A 9209-nucleotide genomic window follows, 5' to 3' on the forward strand; every position below is an offset into this window, starting at 1 on the left:
ACATATATATATATATATATATATATATATATATATATACATTTGCATACATATGTATGTACGTTAGGTCTAGCAGAAAGATCTGTCCATTCGGCTTTCTCTATTTATCGCTGCATGTATACATACAGGTTTAGATGAATGATTCGTGTTAAATTCGCTAAGTATTTTGTACGAGTTCTAGAAAAGAAAGAAATGCTACAGAACCGTAAAGAAATTTATTGAAAATTTTTGACAAAGGTACAATTTCTGATATACAAAACAAACAAAAGATGGTTCGCAAAATTTCAAATAAGTCATTTCATGTTTCTGTGATAAAGCAAGATCTGAGCGACCAGCTTTCATCGGCAACGATACTGTCGCGAACATGTTAGAGCGAAAATCTTGCTCTGACTTAATACAGCTCAACATTTCAGATCATATTCAAAAAGTATAACTTTGTTTCATTATAGAAACGCACAGCACTTACCAGCGGGCCCATGATATATACATGTGTAAAGTCTTGTAGCTTTAAAAGAGAGCATAACAAATATTCATATCTTAAGTAACATCTTGGGATTTCCCTAATGGGCAATGACCTAATTTTGTTCATATATTCTACATATATATATATATATATATATATATATATATATATACATATATAGAGTATGTAGAATATATGAGTGTATATAGAGTATATAGAGTGGTCTGCACTGTAGTAGTCTAGCAGTCTGCGTATAAATGTAAATATAAAACAAATACACAACAAATATTACTTTAAAATCTTGACGATCTTATTAGTAAATATCGTGCGGGCATACATGAACTCATACTACACACATATATATATATATATATATATATATATATATATATATAGTAATCTGAACGGGATAATAATGCAAGAAACTAAACAATTAGGTCATTGACCACTAGGGAAATGGCAAAAAGCCACTTAAATTATGAATATTTGCTATGCTCTCTTTCAAAGATATAAAACTTAACACTTGAGTTTAATGATATCTGTAAATAATGATGATGTTCATTGGGAAAAAAAACTTGAAGTCATTTGCACGAGTGACGAATACATGTTTATTACCCTCTGCCAATTGTGTTCGACATCAAATTAATTATGATCATGAATATAATAAAGTCTTCGCAATAAAGTCAATAAAGGCGGGCAGAGAAGTAGTCAAATTTTTCTCTCAATCTCTTTGGTTCCCTTCTTTGAATTACGTTAAATAATTTTGAATACTTCAGCAACAGTGGGTCTCCAAATATTGTTTGTTTCTGAAGGGATCATTTATAAGAACTTTTAGCTCTAAATCGGGTCAACGACATGCACTTTCTTCTTTTTTTTTCCACCAACCCCTAGAACCCAGACTATTCGGAAAATAAATTCGAAAAAATATGAAATATTTTTTAAAAATTAGATTAAATTTTTATCAAAAACTTATTGATTGAAATGATGTCGACATGATGGCTTTAGACCAACAGACATTTCAGTTGAAATCATTGAAGTTTACATGAAAATTGAGTTTTGCTCACATAGGAATATATGACGAATTAATGAAGAATGAAGTAAAATAAAAAAATAATAAAAAATATGAAAAAACTAAATATTATTAAGTTTAAGTGTGGAATATAGCTTTCGCTATAAAGAAGAGCAACGAATAAATGAAAAATAAAAATGCATTTGCGGTCAATTCTTTTATCACGAAGCCAGGAAGCCATGCTTTTCTAGTCCACTAAATGGGATTAAAAACATGGGATTAAAAAAAAAAAGAAGAATTTAAAAATTATACAAATCATCAAAGTCACTAAAATATTCTCAATGTAAAAGCGCAATGAGCAAGCGATTCTCTTTTTAAATCCTATCCTTAGACTCCTTGGAATATGGACTCTTCTTCTAAAATCGCTTTCATGACTTTTAATATGTGAGCAACTATTCTAATATCTCAACTGATAATGAAAAAAAAAAAAAAAAAACAGTAAGTTGTCATAAAAAATTATTCTTTATTGTAGTAACATATTTAATATATCTTGACTTTAACGACCCTTTGGATAAATTGATATTTGAAAAAAAAAAACGAAAGAAATCGAGCACATTACTAAAGGTTAAATCCGTAGGAGTGCTTTTACATTAGGGCTCTTTCTTCGTAAAAATTATCTTCGGTAGAAGAGCGAAGTTCATCATAATGATATAAATTTCTTTGTTCGCCTACGTTAAGTGGACATATAGGTATAACGCATATACTGTCACTAATTAAGAATTAGAAATAATTTTACAAGTTCTTGGCATTTTTACGACGAATAAAAGAAGAATTAAAGTCTAATCAAACCGTCTAGGTATCAATTAAATTAATTTTTTTTGTGTTGTCATAAAACATTTTATTAGGTCGACTGTTCACATACATATTTGCACTATAACTGAAGATCTTCCTTTCGAGTATATTACTCGATTATCTGAGCTACTCTTCTAAATATTTGTTTACGAATAGCAGTTTTGACGTTCGTCTTTTAAATCGTTGCAGTTTTCCCTTCTCGTTGCATATTTTTAGAGAAAAGCACAAACCGTGGCATACTTATTACGTTAAAATAATTCATCATAATGTTGAGTCGTTCAGCTAATAAGAAAAATTTGGGAAAAAAAAAAAATTCATTTCATTAAATAAAATTATTTACAAATTTTTATTTTTATTAATATTACAGGCATGCGTAGGGGCTCGAAATTTTCCTTACCATATTAATTCATATTCATTTTATTGCAAAGAATCTTGAAACAAAACTGTTACACATGTTCAGGCTTGTCGCCGATAAGTATGTAAATAAAGCGAATAAGAACATTATAGTTGGACGAGGCCGACTATTAGATACCCTACACCATTTCGCCGAATACAATTATTCACTTGTTTGGGTGATAAGATACCGCAAGTTAGACATTATTTTCATGCAAAGATCTACATTTCATGAAATCCTGTATATTCGCGGTATCGAAAAAATAGACTTACATTGTCCAAATTCGGTAAGGTTGACGTCTGCATCAATTTACTATTATGAACTAGTGACTGCACCATCAAACATGGAAATTGATACGTTCTTACTGTATAAGAAGATTCAGTTTTCGTGGGAATGATTATAAGAGAGAAGGTTCAAAAAATTAGTGCAGTCGAACCAAATTTTTCACACCAACTTAGAATATTCATATACTATTACAGAATGAGTATTTACAGAGAAATTTTAAAAATTTTCAATTTCCTTCCATATAATGACTTTTCAAAATGGAGCGTTATGATGAAGAGTTGTTGAGAAAGTGGTATCAATTGAATCTATTTTCAATAGCGTTCGGTCTTAGGGCAAAACCCGTCGCTGAAACTAATTTCACCAAAATATCTCAAAAATGACTATATGTCCTATAGGCTAAACACAATAATGCATAAACAGGCATAGACGGACAGACACGTTTACATGGATTCACGAAATGATTCTGAGTCGCTATAATAAAAAGTGCGTCTATCTCAAGTCCTCCTGGGTGTCCGCATAGACTTTGCATATCCCGCTTCGGTTTTGCTTATATATGACATTTTTTTATGGCTACAAGCAAGCCTATGACCTAATTGTACTTGCTCATTGACAGAACAGGTAAAACGCCGTTACGAATATGTGTGCAATGTCTCTTATAATTTATATTAAATGTTGTAATGTCCATCATAAATAATTTTTTTTTTTTTTTTGCATTGTTTATAAATGGAGAAACAGCTTGCACATGAACTTATATTTACTTAAATATATAATATAACACTAACGCACAGTCTTCTGGTTTGAAATTATTTTCATATAATAATTATTATTAATTTTTGTTATTAACTGACAAAGAAAAAATTAATTCATGTAACGTTCAACAAAGAAGTTTAATACAATAAATTCTAACAGACATATGTTTAATTGACAAAGAAATAAATACATATGTGTGTATGTGTTGAGATTATACCAATTATATATATATCCGTTTAATGGCAAATTTAACATGACTGTTGTTGGTCGAATTCGATATAAGTTACGAGGCGCACAGAACGAAGTTGAATTTTCTTGTGCTTTCTTGCAGTAGTCATCGAGGCCGTAGCTTGTTCAAGTCCATCAATTAATTTCGATGTCCAATCTCCTTTTAATATTTCAAAATGCCCCCATCATATTTTCATTACAATTCGCTCCCGACTACTTCTTGCCCAATGCAATTAACGCCGACAGTGTCGTTAAGAGAAGAATTGAATGTCTTGTCAAAAGAGCGGATCTGACTTTAAATATTTCCTTGTGTTAATAGGATGACAGTCCGAATTCCTTATATTCGATATGAGGATGAAGGCCGACTATTTTTGCGTCGATTTTTTTAGTCCCTAAAAAGCAGTTATTCTTCTTGAAACTTTCATGAAAGATGCCCTTAAGCGATAATGTAATTTTACAGTATCTTCCACCGTCTCTCTCCAAACCTATCAAATGAACGATGGAACAGACGGTAAACTGATTGTATGAAAACGCCATATATCAGACGTATGTCATCTAGATGAACTTGTACAATTAAGCTGGCGCGTCATAAGTCGCTTGTCCGCAAATGATCCATAATTCTTATCTCTTCTCATTTTTCTTATTTTCTTTATTCATTTATTGCTTACTTGTAATGTAAACTAACTCGATATGCTTGCGGATCAAAATTGACCACCTAATGATTTGACGGCAAACTCTAGTGATTTCAAGTGAAATGATTTGACGGAAACGCAATTATGTAATAAATTCATAGAAAGAGATTCAAGAGAAAATGTCAACTGTCAGTTGAAATCTTGAAATCTCTTCACACAATGTTGACGAGCTTCGCCATAAAGAATTAAGTCAAAAAGAAAGAGTGCAATTATTTGACTGATTAAGGGCGATAGCAAAATATATCACAATTGTGATATAGATAAGATTACCTGACGAATTATAATTTTAAGATTTATTCAGTTTTCTTTAGAAACATGAAAAAAAAAAAACGTGAATCTTGTATTTGAACTTCGCGGACATTATGAAGTCACGAAATTATTCTTTTTATTTGTATGGATCGGGTGTATACTATTTTTGTTTTCTATGTAGAGGATTTGCAACCACGAACGCATAATGAGTCCCACCATTACGGGAGATGAGACCTGAATCGGTGTAGGCGATCTGGAAACAACCAATTAATCGCGAGAATATCATGCAACAGGTGAACCAAAACCGCGCCAAATTTACTCGACAATGAAGACCAAATTGTTGCAAGTTTTCTTCAGTTATCGCGGTGCTCTGTATTATTATATAGCAGGGAAGCTCGTCCTTGAGGCCAATTCTTTAAAAATATGTTATGAAAGCAATTTCGAAGAATAAAAAAAAGTTTTTGCATTTTCTAAACAAATTCACTCTATTTTAGGTCGACAGTAATAGTGTGTCCATAAAAATACGGATTACGACCCCCTTAAGGTAAATGTTTGGTTAGTCGATTTAGCTAAGTGTGCCTGCCAACCATTTGTTCGCTAGTTCAACAGTTATTACCTAAAAAGTTTATTTAGAAGAATAAACTTCAACTCATTTATTTATTTACATATTTTATTTTCATTATTTTTTATCGCCCTTTCTGCGCAATTCGTTTACATGAGCTAAAAAAAAAAAAAAAAAATTCTCATTTTGCCCTTTCTTAGATCGTTAAGCGAAAATTGAAGACTCAATTTGAAGCTTTGAACTACAAATTTTATTACCCCATTAAAAAAAAAATATATATATATATATATATATATATATATATATATACGATAAATAAGCATTCGGTTTAATTTTCATTATTATTTTAAAATTGTTGCCAAATTATTATACGATCGTTTATATAATATATATGAAATCGATGTCTTCAACGAATAGATCTAATCGTCAGCATTAAAACATTCTGCTTAGAGAAAGCGAAGAGGATCGATTATCATGTGCGCTCGATTCAATAGTCATTGTCGATAGTATCGTTTTATAAGTTTAAACAACTCGATTTCTATCACGATTCTACATTGCTGGATATAGTTGAACAGTGAAGTCTTGAAATGTACGAAATGATAAATGCAAAATCTTTTTCATAAACTTAATACAAGACGGAACTCGCATTGACATTCAAAGCCCAATTAAAAACTAATATACGTTCCGCAATAGAAAATACATAAATGTGTCCCATATTTCCGAAGATGACCGATGGAAAATGAAATTCGAAAGGTCGTTTAGTAACAAAGTTCACAATAAGCATTCTTTAAGGGAAAGTGAAAAATTCTTCGGATTATATTACTTTCGTTATTACTAAATCGTTATATGTTCGAGATGAGCAACACCCCGTCCTAAATGGAAATACAGAAAATAAATTTTTGTACCCATCACCGGTTACCCTAAAAAAGACAAAACAAGTAAAAGAACATAATTTTCATGCTCAAAATAAAAGTTTTTGCCGTAGCGGCATATGGGCGTTGAAGGCGTGTCCTTCGAAAATTTTAGGTCAATTCAAAATTGTTTTGCACCTTTGTAGGCGATATCTTCATTTTCGCTAACAAATACTACAAAGTTACGCAAACGGACAGATGGACAGACGAAGAGGCGGAATTTTTTAGGTGCATTTCAAATTTGAAACTGCCCAAGATTTTATATACATTTATATACATACTTTATAGGGTTTTTGAAACGTATTTCTGCGCGTTATAAAGGTATTGAGAAATTCATTTTTATGCACTATAATATTGGGTAGGTGTGATCAATTTTTTCCAATTTTTGTGCATCGCCCAGAGAGTCTGCATCCGAATTTTTCTAAATTTATTTGCTATAGCTTATGAGCAATGAATAAAAAATCAATTTTTTCATTTCTTTTGATAAATAGAGATGTTCTCAATTTAGGTGGTGCTGGCCTTCGACCTGTTTCGTCCATTTTCAATACCGAGTTGCGCGCAAGAACTTGCATTATTTCTGCCAAATATCAAGTCGATAGCTTCATTTATGCGGTCTATTGTACGATAGACATTGGATAGAAGGACAGACAAACGGACATGCTTTAGAATTTAATCAAGCTGATCAAGAATACATATACTTTCTCTGATGCTTACTTCTGAGCAAACATTGCAAACGTTTTGACAAAATGAATATACCCCTCATGTCTTCGGCGATGGGTACAACAAAGCCAGATATTTTCAGCATTCTAAGAGAAGTAAGAGATATTTATTTATCCAAGGAATGGCTACAAATATATTCTGTAAAGATGTGTTCAATTGACCCGTTGTCTCAATTATCATATAATTCAAATACACTATGTCAAATCCGTCCAAGTCAATTTTTTTTTTTGGCAATATGGGAAAAACCATACCGTTCTTATTGAAATATTTCACTTATATAAATTGCACAATTAAATTTGAAATGGAGAAAGACAATGAGAAAAAATGGCAATAATCAGCTTCAGATTTAATGACAGAACTACGACTGCTAGTAAATGATTAGTCTATTTACCTATAGTATATATATATATACATATGTATATATGTATGTATATATGTATGTATATATATATATATTCAATATTTGTCAAAAAGCGATTATAGATATCTTACTTTGTTGTTGTTGTTTGTTTTTTTTAAATTACATTACTATTGATTTACTCTAACGAAAAGCATAAAAGAATTATTTCGCCAATTTGCAAAGAAAACTGGATAAAGTCTTTTTTTTTTTTGCTAAATAAAATTAAAAGAAAGAGAAGCATGCAAGATGTCATCAAACTTTTACTGAAAGCGTTTAAACCGCGAGATATATGCATTCATGAGTAAAACGTTAAGTATATAAGAGTTATACACGCTTTGATAGATAGCTTGGCTCCCAACCAACACATTATGAATGCAAAGTGCTTTGCACATTCCAAAGCAGTGTCAGCATAGTGAACTTTATGATGATGACCCGACCTTTGCATCTCTAAAATTTCTTAAATCTTTTATAGCAAATGTTAAATCAATATTTGCTAAATGCATAATTTATTGCAATGTTGTAGGATAATCAAAGGATAAACGCGTTCGGGAATGGATTAGGTTCCTATACTAGGTATATCTTGTATGTTATATGCAAAATTGCAAATTTTCTAATTTCAAACATAAAAACAAAAATGCGAAGGGACGGACGGAGTGACGAATGAATGGATTGATCCTCGATCGAACGAAAGGATACAATTAATTAAATGTAAATCTCTTATAGCGATCATGATTGGAACGTTTCGATTGCATTTTAAATTGATATAAAAAATGCAATGACTATGAGATACGTATTCGCATATCTCTCTTATGTAAATTACTTACTTACTTTCTCAAGTCCCGTGGCTACGCGCTAACATACGCCAACGTAAATATGAATGGAAATTTTTATGTGATCTTCGTGCTGCACTCTCTCTAAGAGATAACCAAAAATTTATGGGGATAATAATTTTGCAGGATTTATTTTAAACTATATATATTTATATATATATATATATATATATATATTTTCTTTTAACACGAACTATCGTTCACGCTCGTGTTAATTAAATCTAAAGTGGCTACATTTGTAACACAATTTTTCTTTTCATTGGCGTATAAACCTTCTCTGCGGCCTTAGATGGCGGAAGGTATCTTGGTGTATTTGTTTGTTATTGTTGTAAAGCAAAAGAAACAAATGTTCCTTCGTTTAAAGCAAATTTGATTTCACTTTCTTTCGCTAAAAGAAATTTCCGTCAACTATTAAGTGTTGTAAACAATTAACGTTAATTATTCTTTATATTTTATTTTTAATTTTTTTTATTTTATTTTTAGTTATGTCTCACATGTATTTATTTTTAATTCTTCGCTGATATTGGTTTTTTTTTTCTGGTTTCTTTTAACGACCGACGAATTATGTGAGGAAAGACTAAAATTATATCGTTTCAATAGCAATCTCTTAGGCACGTACTTATGTATACGATCGACAATGACAAAATATCAACTGCAAGTGTTTTGCTTCCTTTTTATTTAAAGTCATCCAAAAACCTGATCGCTTGGCGTAATTCTCTCGGCCAGAGTTCATTTTATTTACATTGCGCTCGTAAATAAATGCAAAGATTGTTGCTCTTAAATTTACTCACTACGTTTCATATACAGTATTTATCGCTTAGCTGTGTCACGCGGAAAAGATCTGCACAGTAAATTACTACTGAA

General features: G+C 31.1%; 1 protein-coding gene across 3 annotated transcripts in view; it reads right to left on the reverse strand.

Moving 5' to 3' along the window:
• Positions 1–8989, reverse strand: part of LOC119645116 (protein alan shepard-like) — a 202489-nt gene extending 193500 nt beyond the window's left edge. For 2 of the 3 annotated variants that reach the window (XM_038045035.1, XM_038045036.1), the window contains exon 1: positions 8344–8989. The gene's annotated coding sequence lies outside the window, so the exon portion shown is untranslated. Of the gene's footprint in view, positions 1–8339 lie in introns of all 3 variants that reach the window. The other variant, XM_038045039.1, reaches the window with a different exon arrangement.
• Positions 8990–9209: the final 220 nt, after the last annotated feature.

Source organism: Glossina fuscipes, unplaced genomic scaffold, assembly GCF_014805625.2.
Source record: "Glossina fuscipes isolate IAEA_lab_2018 unplaced genomic scaffold, Yale_Gfus_2 1, whole genome shotgun sequence".
In the NCBI taxonomy this organism is placed as follows: domain Eukaryota; kingdom Metazoa; phylum Arthropoda; class Insecta; order Diptera; family Glossinidae; genus Glossina; species Glossina fuscipes.